Below are 16,160 nucleotides of genomic sequence, written 5' to 3' on the forward strand. Positions count from 1 at the left end.
GCCCTGACGTTCCAGAGACACTGCTTGTGATATTCCCTGCCTCAGAGCAGGGTGATGTTTCCTTTAACCTTTTCCATTTTTCCTTATTCTTTTTTAAAAGTAATTGTTAATTAAATAACTTGTATTTGCTTTAAATTGTATAAAATGATCAGTGGGTCAGGGAGGTGCCCAGTGCAAAGAGAGTACCCCGGAGTGGGGACACCCTAGCCCCTGTCCTAGGTGACCACAGCAGGGTTGGGGGTCAAGCCCCCCAGGAATCCTGGGCCCAGCCTTGTCGGGGTTTACGAGGACTCTGCCAGACAGGAGAGTGGAAGGGGAGTCCTCAAGGGCAGGGAGGCCTCTGGGTAAAGGAAGTGGGAGCGAGGACTCGGATCCTTTCGTTAGCCCACTTCACCGGGGTAGTGCAGAAGCCAGGAAAGTTCCCCACAATAGCGGGACCATTCCCCCGCTTACATAATTGGCGTCACGAACAGGATCCTATCCACAGGGTCCATCCCATTGGTTTTCTGGTTAAGTTCTAGTAGCACGGTCCGGGCCTGGTTGAGCACCCTACCATGGCTGGAATTGAAGAACTACGAACCCAGTTTGCTGAACTTCAGCGCAGATTATCAGACCAAGCGGAGGCATTACAGCAAGCTAGAACTGAACAGAGAGAAGCCTTATCGCTGGCCAAGGCAGTAATAGACCAACAGACAGCAGAAGCTAAGAAACCCCCTACTATTTATGTCCCACGGGAGCGGAAGGTCACGGAGTTTGGTGGCTTCCCGACTAGACCAGGAGACATTACAGTAGAGGAGTGGGTCAAGTCTGTGAAGGCAGCTCTGCGTGTGCTAAGAGTACCTGAAGAAGATCATGTGGACTTCATAGAGGAGCACCTCAAGGGCCAGGCCAAGGCCACAGTAAAGTTCATGGCAGTGGCAGACAAGAAAGATGTGAAAAAGGTATTTGAACTCCTCCTAGAAGTGTATGGAGACAAGGTACCTGTTGGAACCCGACTAAAGGAGTTTGAGAAAAAGCAGGAGCCTGGTGAAACTGTCCGGGCATACGCATATGACCTCCAGGAGAGAATGAGCAAAGTGGAGCGGCGAGACCCTCAGCGAGTTCCAGACCCAGATACGGTTCTGAAAGAGCAGTTGGTGCTGGGGCTCCGTGACGACTCCCTCCGACGTGAAATGAAAAGGAGGTTTAAAGAAGAGCCCAGTAAGAAGTTCCATGAACTCAAGCAGGCTGCCATTATGTGGTCAGAAGAAGAGGAAGTTCCTGTGGCAGAGACGGCCAAGCCTAACCCCCATACATGAAGTGGGGGCCTAGTGAATGCAGCTGCTGGGGAAAAGGCCCTGCCTCAAACAGAGCTAACATTGGAAAGCTTAAGTGAAGCTGTCCAAAAACTGGCGGTCCAACAGGGGGAGATGCTGAAAGTGATGACTGAGTTGATGAAAGAAAAAAATCCCATTAGTATGCCAAAGTATCCAAGGGCACCGGGATCCCGAAGAGCCCCACTGAAGGACGAGCTGGGAAGATACATTTGTTATACTTGCGAAAGGCCAGGACATACTAGCCGAGATTGTACACTGAGAAGGAGACTGGAGTCCCAGGCGCCTGAAATTCAAGAGGCACCGGGAGCAAGCAGCCAACCATCAGAAGGCCAAGTGGGGACTGAAGGGTTTCTACGGCTGTCCCTAGGAAAAGGGCAGTGTGTCAGCAGCGAGGAAAAGGACCCTGATGATGTTAGTATATTCAGTGACTTCTGTGGCCGAGCTTTCGGGGACTGCTTGACAGTGGATATAACCATAGCAGGGGTGAGAACCCGCTGTTTGATAGACACTGGCTCAGAAGTCACCACTATTTCTGAATCATATTTCCGAAACTGCTTAAAAGAGAGAGATCTGACCATGCATAATACCCGATTTGTACAGCTAACGGCAGCTAATGGACTTGCCATCCCTGTGGTGGGGTGTCTTGAAGCTGATGTAGGGTACATGGGTCGAACAATCCCTGGGAAATGCATCTTTATCCTAAAGGACACAGCTTCAGGAAAGACTTTAATGGAGAACAGAGTACCGGGAATTCTCGGGATGAATATTATAAGAGAGCTGAAAGAATTACTGTTGGTAGGAGAAGGAACCCAGGAGATGAACCGTCACGGGCAGCCTAGGAAGGACGCTACACTGAAGCGGGTACTAGCCCAAGTGGAGAGACATGGACGTTTCCCGGGTCCAACGGGACAAATTGGCTATGTTAAGGTGGCAGGGAGACAGAAGGTGGTTATACCTCCCTGGAGTGAGAAGATTATTGATGGGCGCTGCCGGGTGCCAAGCGACTTTGACGGATACACAGTGCTTGTTGAGCCAACACCTGGGGCCAGTCTCCCTAATGGGCTCCTGGTTGCAAATGTACTTGCTAATGCCAGCAAAGGAAAAGTGCCAGTCAGGCTGTTAAACTCAAGTAACAAGGCCATAAAGTTGTGCCCCCGAACCAGGGTGGCAGAGGTACACCGTCCTGAAGGAGTGGTACCCCCAGTGGGGGTGGCCTTGGAAGAAAATGGGGATGAGCTGCGGGTGACAGAAGTAAAAAAAGGCAAACAGGTTATCACATCGCAAGCGGCACCTGATGGAGAGCTACCCATTCCAGTCCAAGTGGACCTCCAACAGCTAACCCCTACACAGGTTGGCCATTTGCGGGCGCTACTGGAGAGACATCAAGAGGTCTTTTCCAGGGATGAGCGGGACTTTGGTTACACCACCACAGTGACACACCAAATAGCCACTGGAGATGCTGTCCCGATAAAACAGAGACACCGGCGGATCTCACCACGAGTGTTCCAGGAGGTAAAAAAACACATTCTGGACCTAGTGACTCAAGGTGTCCTTAAAGAAAGCCACAGTCCGTGGGCATCACCCGCAGTGATTGTAATAAAAAAAGATGGTGGGGTGCGATTTTGCTGTGACTACAGGAAACTGAATGAGGTAACGCACAAGGATGCCTACCCACTACCCCGGGTGGAAGAGTCACTGGATGCATTAGGAAGTGCAAGAGTGTTTTCAACCCTCGATTTAACTTCTGGTTATTTCCAGGTTGCAGTGGAAGAACGAGACCGGGAAAAGACAGCAGTGACGACTCCGTTTGGGCTGTTTGAATGGACACGTATGCCATTCGGCTTGTGTAATGCACCTGCTACGTTCCAGAGACTAATGGAGGGGGTGTTAGGAGACTATATCTTAGACATTTTTCTGATATACCTGGACGATGTTATTGTGTTTTCCAAGGATTTTGAGAGTCATATGGAAAAATTGGACTTGGTTTTCACACGATTGAAGGAACATGGATTGAAGCTGAAGCCGAGTAAGTGCTGCCTCCTACGTGAAAAAGTCAAATTCTTGGGCCATGTGATTTCAAAGGATGGAATCCAGGTAGATGAAGAGAAGACCAGGGCGCTGGAAAATTGGCCGGTCCCCAAGAATGCCAAGCAAGTGCGGCAGGCTCTAGGTTTCATGAGCTATTACAGACGATTTGTTCCAAAGTTCGCGCACATTGCTGCACCGCTATATGGACTAGTGGGCCAACCTGCCCAAAGGAAGGGAAGGGACCAATGTTTTGTGTGGGATGATGCCTGTCAGACAGCTTTTGACAAACTAAGACATCGGCTGATGTCACCACCTGTGCTTGCATATCCTGACTTTAGCCTGCCATTTATAGTGACAACGGACGGGAGCCTGCACGGCCTAGGTGCGGTGCTCAGCCAGAAGCAAGAGGGGGCCGAGCGTGTGATCGCATATGCGAGCCGAGGGCTGAGGAGGTCAGAAAGAAATGACAAAAACTACAGTGCTTTTAAACTAGAACTGTTGGCCTTGAAGTGGGCTATCACTGAAAAATTTAAGGATTATTTAGTGTACTCTAAATTCACGGTAATCTCAGACCACAATCCACTCCGATACCTCGCAACGGCTAATTTAGGTGCAATTGAACACCGCTGGGTGGCCCAACTCGCTGAGTTCACTTTTGAAGTACAGTATAAACCTGGAAGGCAGAACATCAATGCTGACACCCTGTCTAGATTGCCTCTGGAGGAGGAATCAGAAGAGGGCGAGGATCTGGAGAAAGACTTCCTAGTCATTCCTGCAGATGTCGTGCGTACGTGTTTGTGGCTAGAGAATCCAAAGCCCGAAGACGAAGTGACGGTAAAGGATGCAGTACAAAACCTGGTAAAAGGGGAGAGCGCAATAATCTCGGGGTACTCATGGGAGGAGATTCAAACTCTGCAACGAGAAGGTGATGTTGGACCTGTCTTAGTGGCAGTCATGAGCCGAACGAGGCCAGACCGGAGATTTGGGGCCAGATACCCCCAGTCTAAGAAGCTAGCCAGACAGTGGGAACGACTTAGATTACATCGTGGAGTGCTGTTCCGGGTAACATATCATCCCCGAGATGGTGAAGAAGTGTGGCAGTTAGTGGTGCCTGTGTCACTCCGCCATCAAGTTTATGAAGCCAGGCATGATCATGGGGGGCATTTTGGAGACAGGAGCACTCTGGAGGTAATGAGGAGAAACTATTACTGGCCCACGATGGGTAGCGACGTGCAAGTGTGGATCCGTCAGTGCAAACGGTGTGCCTTAGCCAAGGATGTGTTTCCTCCCAACCGAGCCCCTTTGACCTGTACTAATGTGACTGCCCCAATGGAGGTCCTAGCGATGGATTACACACGGCTAGAGAGATCTTCGGAGGGGTATGAGAACATACTGGTTCTCACGGACATGTTCACCCGATTCACTGTTGCAGTTCCAACTAGAAACCAGACAGCGCGGACAACGGCTGAAGCCCTCATAAAACACTGGTTTGTGTACTATGGTTGTCCGGCACGGTTACACTCGGATCAGGGGAGGAATTTTGAATCAGAGGTGATATCTGAATTGTGTAAACTGTATGGCATAGCCAAAAGCCGAACAACACCCTATCACCCGCAAGGAAACGCTCAGTGCGAGAGATTTAACCGGACAATGCATGACATGCTAAGAACGCTCCCGCCAGAAAAGAAGCGAGCCTGGCAGGAACATCTCCCTGAGCTGGTGTTGGCCTATAACAGCCATGTCCATTCGTCGACAGGTTACGCTCCTTTTTATCTCATGTTTGGGAGGGATCCCAGGTTGCCATTGGATATTCTGGACAGAGAGGGCCCTGAGGAGGAGGAGGTGACCAATTTGGATGACTGGGTCAAAGGTCACCATGACAGGCTGAAGATAGCCTGTGACGTTGCTCTCAATACAACTAAAGACACAGCCCGAAGTAGGAAAAGGACTTATGATCGCAAGTCCAGTGGGGCTCTCATCAGGCCTGGTGACCGTGTACTAGTTCGTAACCATAGACACCGGGGGCGTAATAAAATACAGGACAAATGGGAGTCAAATCCCCACATTGTAGTCGCTCACAACAATCCCGAGCTACCAGTTTACACCATCCGGCCTGAACGAGGAGGTCCTGAGAGAGTAGTACATAGGGACCAGTTGAAACATTGCACTCTTAGTCCAGATAGGGACCATAGGAGGCGTAGATCAGTACACCCCGAGGAGGCTGAAACCAATTGGGAAATGGTTCTAGTCCCACAAACCGAATACAGAGGGGGACAGAGTGGGGCAAACCCAAACCCTAACGAGAATGGCCAGATCCTTCAAACTGACCCAGTATTACCTGAGGATAGGGAAATAAAAAATATGGGTAACGAACCACCAGTCTTAAGAAGGTCGCAGAGGGCTAATAAGGGTGTACTTCCTGTTAGACTTAAAGATAATTATGTTATTGGTTCTATGTAGTGTTTTAATAAATATTGTTATGTATGGTATTAAGAAGTAGATGTGGAATGTTAAATATGTTAAATGTTCTTTTAATAATTGTTAATGGGTTGTTAATATAAAATGATGTGGGTATATGTTGTTACTATGGGGCCCGAATGTACCGGTGTAAATATTGTGAATGTGGCAGTATTTTAGCAAGGGGGAATGTAAGGGGACTGTTGCCCCCTTACTAACATTCAGTGGGGGTGTTTTGATTGGCTTGCTCCCAGTACTAAAAGGGGAAGGGTCGATGGCAAATCAGGAGCCTGAGACTGACAGTCCCCAGGAACAATGGGGAGAGGCCAATGCTCCAGATCAGCCTGATTGACAGGGCGGCCAGGCTAATCAGAGGGTCAGGAGGCCAGGGAGGTCCCGTCCTCCGTGTGAGCTGGAATTGCCTGGGTCAGACTGAGTGGGGCCGAGCTAAGGAGAAAGCAGGGGCCCAAGCTGAGCTGGAGAGCAGAACCGTGCCAGATCCAGAGGGGCCAGAGGCGCAGCCACAGAGCCAGAGACAAAGCCCAGGGAGAGCAGATCCATTCAGGGGAGCGCACAGGAACTGCGATTCCTATTCTGGATCTAGGGGCGGTTTCAGTTTGCTGGCAGGAGACTGTACATGAGACCTTGCAGTTGCGGTGTGACCCAGGCACTAACATGGGCACGGAAGTTTGAGGAACAGGGCAGAGGCCTGTATGGGGCAAGGAGGGCAGGGATTTGGGAAGCAAGAGCAGAGGATCAAACACTTTCTTAATGTGGGACAGGATGATCCCCATTTCAAAGATAGAGAAACCGAGGCACCAGGTGGGAGAGTGACCTGGCCAGGATCACGTTCCCACTCAGTGGCAGGGCTGCAGTAGAATCTGTTCCCTGCTCTCATCACTAGACCCTGCTGCCCCTTCTGTAGGACCCCTCCAGCCATCCTCTCCCATAGGCCATCCCCACCCCTCTCCAATACCAGGCTGTTTCCATAATGGAAGCAGGCTTGTAACAGAGTTCACTCACCGATAGGTACCCCTTCCTGGCCAGGCCTGGGGTCACAGCTTTCCTGCTGGGCTAGCACCCCCGCCGAGAGTCGCTAGGGCACTCGGGCAGTTTTTTGCCTGGGAACTCAGCCCTTCAGCCAGGTGACTGTCTTTTAGTCCACTCCTTCCTGGGTCGCTCATCCCAAACGAAAAGTCCAAACACGTCTTTAACCATGAGATCTTGCATGATCTAAAAAATAAAAAGGAGTCATATAAAAAATGGAAACTAGGACGGATTACAAAGGATGAATTTAGGCAAACAACACAGGAATGCAGACGCAAGATTAGAAAGGCAAAGGCACAAAATGAGCTCAAACTAGCTACGGGAATAAAGGGAAACAAGAAGACTTTTTATCAATATATTAGAAGCAAGAGGAAGACCAAAGACAGGGTAGGCCCACTGCTCAGTGAAGAGGGAGAAACAGTAACAGGAAACTTGGAAATGGCAGAGATGCTTAATGACTTCTGTGTTTCGGTCTTCACCGAGAAGTCTGAAGGAATGCCTAACATAGTGAATGCTAATGGGAAGGGGGTAGGTTTAGCAGATAAAATAAAAAAAGAACAAGTTAAAAATCACTTAGAAAAGTTAGATGCCTTCAGGTCACCAGGGCCTGATGAAATGCATCCTAGAATACTCAAGGAGCTAATAGAGGAGGTATCTGAGCCTCTAGCTATTATCTTTGGAAAATCATGGGAGATGGGAGAGATTCCAGAAGACTGGAAATGGGCAAATATAGTGCCCATCTATATGTAAGGGGACTGTTGCCCCCTTACTAACATTCAGTGGGGGTGTTTTGATTGGCTTGCTCCCAGTACTAAAAGGGGAAGGGTCGATGGCAAATCAGGAGCCTGAGACTGACAGTCCCCAGGAACAATGGGGAGAGGCCAATGCTCCAGATCAGCCTGATTGACAGGGCGGCCAGGCTAATCAGAGGGTCAGGAGGCCAGGGAGGTCCCGTCCTCCGTGTGAGCTGGAATTGCCTGGGTCAGACTGAGTGGGGCCGAGCTAAGGAGAAAGCAGGGGCCCAAGCTGAGCTGGAGAGCAGAACCGTGCCAGATCCAGAGGGGCCAGAGGCGCAGCCACAGAGCCAGAGACAAAGCCCAGGGAGAGCAGATCCTGAGCTGGGAGCAGAGCTGCAGCCCCAAAGCCAGAGCACAGCCAGGACAGAGAGGGGCCTGAGCTAAGTTGCTGGGAGCAGAGCTGCAGCCCCAAAGCCAGAGCACAGCCAGGACAGAGAGGGGCCTGAGCTAAGTTGCTGGGAGCAGAGCTGCAGCCCCAAAGCCAGAGCACAGCCAGGAGAAAGCAGGGGCCTGAGCTAAGTTGCTGGGAGCAGAGCTGCAGCCCCAAAGCAGAGTTACAGAAGCAGCCTGCAGAGCAGACCTGTCCTGGGAGGAGAGCTGCAGCAACCAGAGCCAGAGGGGCCAGAGAAGCAGCCCAGGGAGCTGGAGGCAGAGCAGCAGCAGCAGCCGTGCTGAGGCAGAGTGGAGCTGGAGCTGGGGCTGGAGCAGTCCGGAGCTGGGTGCGGTGAGCAGCTGGGGAGAGTGAGGGGGACCCTGGCAGTGGGCCCAGCGCAGGGAGACGCCTCAGCCAAGAGGCCTTGCAGGCCAGACTTGGAGGGGGATCGTAACCCTGACAGGGCGGGGGCGACGCTGGGAAGAAGGGTCCTGCCACCTAGAGCCTGAGAGCGTGTGGCCACCGCCAGAGCAAGTGTCCAACCCACAGCGTCCCTGCAGCACAGCCAGGGCCTGAGAAGGAGGCCCGGGACCTACAAGGAACAGACTGTGAACTGCCCTGACGTTCCAGAGACACTGCTTGTGATATTCCCTGCCTCAGAGCAGGGTGATGTTTCCTTTAACCTTTTCCATTTTTCCTTATTCTTTTTTAAAAGTAATTGTTAATTAAATAACTTGTATTTGCTTTAAATTGTATAAAATGATCAGTGGGTCAGGGAGGTGCCCAATGCAAAGAGAGTACCCCGGAGTGGGGACACCCTAGCCCCTGTCCTAGGTGACCACAGCAGGGTTGGGGGTCAAGCCCCCCAGGAATCCTGGGCCCAGCCTTGTCGGGGTTTACGAGGACTCTGCCAGACAGGAGAGTGGAAGGGGAGTCCTCAAGGGCAGGGAGGCCTCTGGGTAAAGGAAGTGGGAGCGAGGACTCGGATCCTTTCGTTAGCCCACTTCACCGGGGTAGTGCAGAAGCCAGGAATGTTCCCCACAATAGCGGGACCATTCCCCCGCTTACATATAAAAAGGGAAATAAAAACAACCCAGGAAACTACAGACCAGTTAGTTTAACTTCTGTGCCAGGGAAGATAATGGAGCAAGTAATTAAGGAAATCATCTGCAAACACTTGGAAGGTGGTAAGGTGATAGGGAATAACCAGCATGGATTTGTAAAGAACAAATCGTGTCAAACCAATCTGATAACTTTCTTTGATAGGATAACGAGTCTTGTGGATAAGGGAGAAGCTGTGGATGTGGTATACCTAGACTTTAGTAAGGCATTTGACACGGTCTTGCATGATATTCTTATCGATAAACTAGGCAAATACAATTTAGATGGGGCTACTATAAGGTGGGTGCATAACTGGCTGGATAACTGTACTCAGAGAGTTGTTGTTAATGGTTCCCAATCCTGCTGGAAAGGCATAACAAGTGGGGTTCCGCAGGGGTCTGTTTTGGGACCGGCTCTGCTCAATATCTTCATCAACGACTTAGATATTGGCACAGAAAGTACGCTTATTAAGTTTGCGGATGATACCAAACTGGGAGGGATTGCAACTGCTTTGGAGGACAGGGTCATAATTCAAAATGATCTGGACAAATTGGAGAAATGGTCTGAGGTAAACAGGATGAAGTTTAACAAAGACAAATGCAAAGTGCTCCACTTAGGAAGGAAAAATCAGTTTCACACATACAGAATGGGAAGAGACTGTCTAGGAAGGAGTACGGCAGAAAGGGATCTAGGGGTTATAGTGGACCACAAGCTAAATATGAGTCAACAGTGTGATGCTGTTGCAAAAAAAGCAAACGTGATTCTGGGATGTATTAACAGGTGTGTTGTGAGCAATACACGAGAAGTCATTCTTCCGCTCTACTCTGCTCTGGTTAGGCCTCAGCTGGAGTATTGTGTCCAGTTCTGGGCACCGCATTTCAAGAAAGATGTGGAGAAATTGGAGAGGGTCCAGAGAAGAGCAACAAGAATGATTAAAGGTCTTGAGAACATGACCTATGAAGGGAGGCTGAAAGAATTGGGTTTGTTTAGTTTGGAAAAGAGAAGACTGAGGGGGACATGATAGCAGTTTTCAGGTATCTAAAAGGGTGTCATAAGGAGGAGGGAGAAAACTTGTTCACCTTAGCCTCTAAGGATAGAGCAAGAAGCAAAATGGGCTTAAACTGCAGCAAGGGAGGTCTAGGTTGGACATTAGGAAAAAGTTCCTAACTGTCAGGGTGGTTAAACACTGGAATAAATTGCCTAGGGAGGTGTGGAATCTCCATCTCTGGAGATATTTAAGAGTAGGTTAGATAAATGTCTATCAGGGATGGTCTAGACAGTATTTGGTCCTGCCATGCGGGCAGGGGACTGGACTCGATGACCTCTCAAGGTCCCTTCCAGTCCTAGAATCTATGAAACAAGGTCCTCCGTCCCTTGAGGGCTTTTCTTCAGCCTGACTTCGGCTCGGCCTTGCCCTTGCTGGCCTTGGTAGCCCTTTCTCTGGCCTTGTACGTCCCCTTCCTTAGAGACCATGGGAGAACCAGTCCTACCCTGGATTCTAGGTTCTGCCCCAAGGCCCTGTACCGAACAGCTAGGCCTGCTCCTGTACCTTTGCTGCGGTTTCCCCTGGCTTTCCCCTCAGGTGGAGCTCACTCTGTAATCCATTGGGCCTAGCTCCAGGCTTTATTGCCTACAGGCCAAGCCCCCCCCGTCATATACGCTCCTCCTTAGAAACTGGCCCACATGAGGGGCGAGTTCTATTCTTGTCCAAGCTTCATCCCTCGGCATCTCGTCGCTGTCAACGGCTGCGCCCACAGTGTCTCCAGCTCCACTGCCAGCTTGCTCCCCAGAATTAAGAGGCAATCCTCCTCTTCTGCAGTATCCCAACGCTCTTCCTGCAGCCGCTCAATCTCGTTAACAGCTGCTTGCAGAGCCTGTTCTAAAGCCTTTAGCTTCTTCTGTAGCCTTTTTGCTACTGCCGCTGCATCCCCCAAAACCTTTTCCATCAGGGTTGGAGAGCCCACCATGGACTGCTCCACCCTTGTGTTTGTCCCTACTTCGGTCTGCTTCATCTCTGGGCCAACCATTTCGTCCTTCACCTCCCTGCAGCACCCAACAGGTGTGTTGCTGGAGGGTCTGCAAAGGCCATGGCCATCCCTGCCACCTCCACGTTGCCTGCCTCATGTGGGTTTGTGTCAGAGGACACCTTCTCCTTTCTTTCCAACTTCTTGGGGCCCTGGCCTCCAGGGCCGTTGTAACCACTAGGTGAACTAGGTGGCCACCTAGGGCACCAAGATTTAGAGACACCAAAAAGTGGTGCCCCAATTTTTTCCCCCCCACTACAGTGGAGTCACATCTTACGTGGGGGTTAGGTTCTAACGTCAGCGTGTAACAGGAAAATCGCGTATAGTGAAAATCATAAAGTACAGTACACACAGTGTACACTGTATACACTACACTCCCCTAATGGCACATGGACTGCCCCCGCCATCCGCGGTGGCAATTTGGCATGCTGCTTGGAGCGGCAAAACTGCCACCCCTTGCAGATTGCTGCCCCAAGCACCTGCTTGGAATGCTGGTGCCTGGAGCCAGCCCTGCCAGCAGTGGGGGCTGAGCAGGGCCTGTGGCCGGGACCCCAGCTGGCAGGAGCCAGCAGACAGAACCCCAGACCGGCAGTGGACTCAGCCTGCTGCCGGTCTGGGGTTCCGTCTGCCAGTTCCCCCCGCCTGCCCTGCTCAGCCCGCTGCCAGCGGTAGCTCTTCTCAGCCTCCTGCCGGCCTGGGTGAACGGTTTGGGATTCCGTTCACCCCGGCTGGCAATGGGCTGAGCGGGGCTGGTGGCTGGGACCCTGGCTGGCAGCGGGCTGGTGGACAGAACCCTAGACTGGCAGCAGGCTGAGCAACTCAGCCCGCTACCGATCTGGGGTCCTGGCTGCCGGCCCCGCTCAGTCCGCTGACGGTCTAGGGTTCTGGCTGCCGGCCCCTTGCCAGCCAGGGTCTTGGCCGCTAGCCCCGCTCAGCCTCCTGCTGGCCTTGGTGAACAGAACCCCAAACCGTCAGCGGGCTGAGTGGGGCTGGCGGCCAGGACCCCAGATCGGTAACGGGCTGAGCTGCTCAGCCCTTTGCCGGCCGGGGGTTCCATTCACTGAGGCCGGGAGGAGGCTGAGCAGAGCCGGCGGTTGGGACCCCGGCTGGCAGCGGGCTGAGCAACTCAGCCTGCTGCCGGTCTGAGGTCCCGGCCGCTGGCCCCGCTCAGCATGCTGACGGTCTAGGGTTCCGGCTGCAGGCCCCTTGCCAGCCAGAGTCCCAGCCGACGCCCTGCTCAGCCTCCTGCCAGCTTATCCCTGTTTTTGTAGCTTTAAAGTTTTGCCTAGAGGGGAAATCGTCTGTGTTTTCTGAGTCTTCTGTTATTCTGTAAAGTACTTACCATCCTGATTTTACAGAGGTGATTCTTTTACCTTTTCTTTAATTAAAAAATTCTTTTAAGAACCCGATTGATTTTTCATTGTTCTTAAGAGCCAAGGGTTTGGGTCTGTGTTCACCTGTACCAATTGGTGAGGATATTATTCTCAAGCCTCCCCAGGAAAGGGGGTGTGGGGACTTGGGGGGATATTTGGGGAAGGTGGGGCTCCAAGTGGCCCTCCCTGAACGTCTGTTTAAATCACTTGGTGGTGGCAGCGCTACTAAGGCAAGGAAGGAATTTGAGCCTTGGGGAAGTTTTTAACCTAAGCTGGTAGATCTAACCTTAGGGGATCTTTCATGCGGGTCCCCACATCTGTCCCCTAAAATTCAGAGTGGGGAAGGAACCCTGACATGCGCGGACCTTAGAACCTAACCCCCGCGTAAGATGTGACTCCACTGTATTCATTTTTGATAGTTTAGCGACGCTCCAGGGGGAGGGGAAGGGGGAGGGGCTGGCCTCTCCTTTTGCCTCTCAGTTAGGGCTCATTCTATAATCAGCTTGGCTAGGCCCCAGGCTGTACAGCCCAGGGGAAAGCACCCTGTTACAGGCCTGCTCTGCCCACTCCGACTGTTCTTGGCCTGGGGTCCTTGCTCCCCATTTCAGACCTGGTTTCCAGAGGGGCTGAGGATACACAGGCCCCACTGCTGGAACTGGAGTTTGCTTGTTCTGGTCTCTAAGGTGCCACAAGTACTCCTGTTCTTTCTGGTGACTCTGACATTCAGAGGCTGACAGGTGTGGTGAGGGGGCTGGAGAAACCCCACTGCTGCGGGAAGTGGAGCTGGAGACCAGAGATGCCAGGTGATCAAGACTACCCGATGCTCTCTTCATGCCCAAGGGGCTGGAGTCTCCTTCCAGAAATGCTCTCAGGAGTCCAGGTTCGAGGACGTCTCTGGAGAGCCCCTTCCTAGGAAGGAAACCAGGGTGGTACGATGATGGAGATGTCTCTGTCCCAGAGCTGGAAGCCAGGGACAGGGGAAGCTCCCAGACTGGCTATGCATCGGGGATGCCATTTCTCCCCCAAGAGACCCACATGCCCCAAGGAGTAAGTGGCTCTTACCTCCAAGAGGGACAGGGGTCTTCTATCTAAGCCTCTTTCAGAGCCAGCATTGCTTGCTTTGCTGGGACGAGTTTCTGTGAGTGCCAGGAGGTTCCATTTCCCCTTCCACTAGCTCCCTGTAGGGGTCCCTCGCTCTCCCGCTCGGAGGGAGGCCACTCCAGCTGGCCCAGTCTGGTCCTGACCAGAGTCTGCAGGGTAGCCGGGGGTCCACAATAGGGCTGGGCAGTTGTGACCGGGTTGGGACTCACCACCATGGCGCCTCCCGCTGGTCGCTCCAGGAATTAGATCCATGGGGAGCGCCCTCTGCTGGCAGTGTCCCATCCGTCTCTTGTCCTCCGTTGGCACCTGGACCCGCGTTACTCCCCGCTTGACAGTGTCCTTCTTCAGGCCACTGCCCCTCCAGCAGTGCCCACTAGTCTATCCTCACCCCCTTCCAGGGGTTGGGGGTGTTAGCAACAGTCCTTGCACCTGCCTCAGTGGCCAACCACAACCCCCAAAGTCTAGCCCCGTGTCTCAAGCACCGGTTGCAATTTGTCTCGGCCACCACATGGCCAGGTGCAGTACTGCTCAGCTCTGCTCTGTCTAAGGTGCTGGTCTCTTGCTCTGGAGACAGACCATCCCCCATGAAGATCTGGGACAGACTGCCTGCTGCGCTTCTGGGCAGCCTTTATATAGAGCCTAGCCTAGCCCTGATTGGCTGGCTCTAATCTCTGCCCTGATTGGCTCTCAGTAGGCCCTTCCCTGATTGGCTGCCGGCCTGCGCAGCCACTCTGGCCTACTCAAGTGCCCTCTCGCATGGGGGTGGGGCAGCCACCCCACCACAGGCATCAACTGTCGCTACCAGGCTGCGGCCTGGGCTGCAGGGCCGGCTCCAGGCACCAGCGAGACGGCATATTCTAAGGGGCAGCACATGCTAAGGGGCAGCATTCCGTCCATTCGCGGCAGAGTCCGGGCAGGTTTTTTTTTTTTTTTTTTAACTTCAGCAATCTGAGCATTTTTTTTCCTGCTTCGGCAGTTCGGGTGGCGGCAGTCCAATCGTTTTTTTTTTTTTCCATTTTTCCCCTTCGGCAGTTTGGGCGGCAAAAATGGTAGAGCCGGCCCTGCTGGGCTCAAGTGGTCAGCCCCACAAACAACCAGACTTCAAGGGCGGGCCCTGGCCTGGGTGGAACCCTGGCAGCCAGCGAGCAAACAGCCTTGACAGGGCTGACTCTAGCCTGGGCGGGGCCCCGCTGGTCAGCCAACAAACAGCCCTCCAGGTGAGTGAGAAGGGAGCTCCTGTCCTGGGCTAGAGCCTCCTTGCACCATGTAAGGGGTCAGCCACCCGGGGTGGGGTGGCAGGGGGACGCAGGCCCACCCTACTCCACCGCGTCCCAGCCCAGAGCCCTGGCAGGGGCAGGATTGGCTGCCCCTGCGTCAGCGGGGATCCAGCCGCAACACGCCGACTGAGCCGCGCCGGGCTGTGCAGCCAGCAGCTCCCGGGCTGCCCCTGGGCTACTTCCTGCCTCCTGGGGTTTGGTACCTGCGGCCTCCAGGCCTCTTCTGGCTCCTCGGGGTAAACCGCAGCGGGTACTCTGGGCCAGTCCTCATCCACGCCTGGGGATTGGGAACAGCCAGGCGCGGGTTCTTCTCGGGGCCTCTGGAGAACAGGCCAAGCCTCCTACCCTATTGCAGGCTCCCCCCAACTGTGCTGCAGGGCCAGCCTTTTATACTTCCGGTGAGGGGGGGTGATATAGGGGGCGATATAGGCTCCGCCCTCCAAGGGGCGTGTAGGGGATCCCTCGCTCTCCCGCTCAGAGGGAGGCCACTCAGTCTCACTGCACTCCCCGTTTACAGGGAGCGGGAGTTGCTGGTGGCCTCGGAGGCAGAACTCCTGCAGCGCCTCCGGCACTTTGCGCAAGTGCCGGATGATGTAAAGTTGTTCCATCACATTGGCTGTGATGTCCTCCTGCTGCAAGAGAATGAGGACCTGTCAGAGACTCAGACGCCCCCGTGGAATCAGGGGGAATTAAGGGCACCTGGGACCAGCAGCAATTCCACCCAGCACTCGCCCACCTCTGAGGGATGGAGACCCCTCCTGACCCCCAGAATGGAGTCTTGTTGTCCTTTCTAGTGACCTCCAGTGCCAAACCCCCTGCTTGTAGGGTGAGCGCCTGCCACCTCCCCCCAGTGCCCCTGACAGCTGTTCCACCTCCAATCCACAGCTCAAGTTCTCAGATCCCCCTCCTCCACTCCCACCCAGGTTGGGCAAGGAGGGGGCTCTAGCGGGGGGGGCAGGAGGGATTCTGGCAGCAGTGAAGTGGGATGTGGGGAGGTTGAGACCTTTCCCCAAGTCATCCCAGCCACTGATGCTGAAGCCGCGGGATGGCAGCCCTGGTGAATGGGGCATATCAGCAGCCCCTGCTGACTGAATCCTCCAATTCTCTCTAGAGCGGGTCCAGCCCTGCCGGCAGCAGGACCAGCTTCCCCTGCCCATGTGCTTCAGAAGTGCCTGGTCAGTCGCCATCACCTGTCAGTCCTTGGCCTCCCAGGCTGCCAGTGATGGGAACAACACTGGGTGGTGGCTCGGGTGACAGGAGAGGCTC

The sequence above is a fragment of the Emys orbicularis genome, chromosome 15 (genome assembly GCF_028017835.1).
Source record: "Emys orbicularis isolate rEmyOrb1 chromosome 15, rEmyOrb1.hap1, whole genome shotgun sequence".
Taxonomy (NCBI): Eukaryota; Metazoa; Chordata; order Testudines; family Emydidae; genus Emys; species Emys orbicularis.